The sequence below is a fragment of the Biomphalaria glabrata genome, unplaced genomic scaffold (assembly GCF_947242115.1).
Source record: "Biomphalaria glabrata unplaced genomic scaffold, xgBioGlab47.1 scaffold_19, whole genome shotgun sequence".
NCBI classification, from domain to species: Eukaryota; Metazoa; Mollusca; class Gastropoda; family Planorbidae; genus Biomphalaria; species Biomphalaria glabrata.
The window spans coordinates 410,426-411,807 of NW_026602932.1; positions in this window are offsets into that span (position 1 = coordinate 410,426).

The following is a 1,382-nucleotide window of genomic DNA, read 5'->3' on the forward strand; positions in this document are numbered from 1 at the left end:
TAATCTTCATTTGCTTAAAACTTTAGAGAATGTTTATTTAGCTTCTTCATCATAATTGATTGATTTGATTTTAGGCACATCGGCACAATTTAGGCCATTTAAGTATCATAATTGATAAGATATTTAAAATTATTTATTTTTAATATATTTTCATTTTTATATGTTTAATCTGTGGGCTCACCTGAATTCTGTAGGTTTCTGCGGGCCGCAAAAAACACTTTGGCAGGCCGCATGTGGCCCGTGGTCTGTAATTTGCCCACCCCTGATCTAAATGAATTAAGTTATTTCTACTACTAAAAGTAATATGAGGACTACCAATGTACAACTAAATATTTATTTGTGCAGCACTTTCAGTTTTATTGTGATATCGTATACATTGATTTGATTGACTCATTTTGATGTATATGTATACCTTGCAATCAAAGTGGCATTCATTTTTTTTTTTTTAAATTGTAACTGGTCTGTGCTAAATTACTGAATTCATATTAAGAGATAACTATTAATGTATTTGAAAGTTAATGGTAAAGGGAAAATAGGTCATTGTGCTGGTCTCAATACACCTTGAAATGTACAGTAATTACTTCAATGAACAAGAAGAAATTAATCAGCAATGAAATTACCAAAAAAGATATGACAGGAAATGCTATTAACATTAGTCAGTGATTACCCTCCACAAACTCATAGTCAACTAATCTAATTGACTTCAATATTCAATCATTATCAAAAAGAAACCATTCCAAAGACAAAGTGAATGATAGACAAAAAATGGGAGAAGCTTTTTGATGTAGGGCAAAATGTTAAAATATTCAAGTTAAAATAAATTTCCCTTTTCAGACTGCGATCTGTAAGACAGATGATACAAAAATCATTTGTTTCTGTGTCTTATGGTCAATGAGGGTATCAGGTGGCCACACAATGACCAACCACCTTTACTTTTCTCCATTAAATGTCAGGAACCCATTTGAGCTGGGTGGACTGAAAGGTGCCTAATTGTTTTTCTTTATATTAGGACTATTATAAAAAAAATGGTCTTCAAACTCTAGACCTATGTTTGGCAGCCAAGCACTTTACCGCTTAGCCACCACACCTCCAAGTGAATTCTATAGAAACTTAACTGTTTGCTCATCTTTCATTCTACAACTAAAGCAAGGTAATTATGTATTGTTAGGGACAATGCTGTCTGGAATGAGAGAATATGTTAGCCTGTCGGGGCCTAAGGTCATGTCTAGCCTGGGATAACAAGAAGTTACAGTTGCCAGATTGTAACACTACTGGGTGGGTTGTATCTGTGCACCTCTGTGACCAAGGGGTTTGAGTCATCTAAGCAACCAGACAACTAAACTAAACTAAACTAGCGAACTAAAAGAAATCTAGAAACAAAG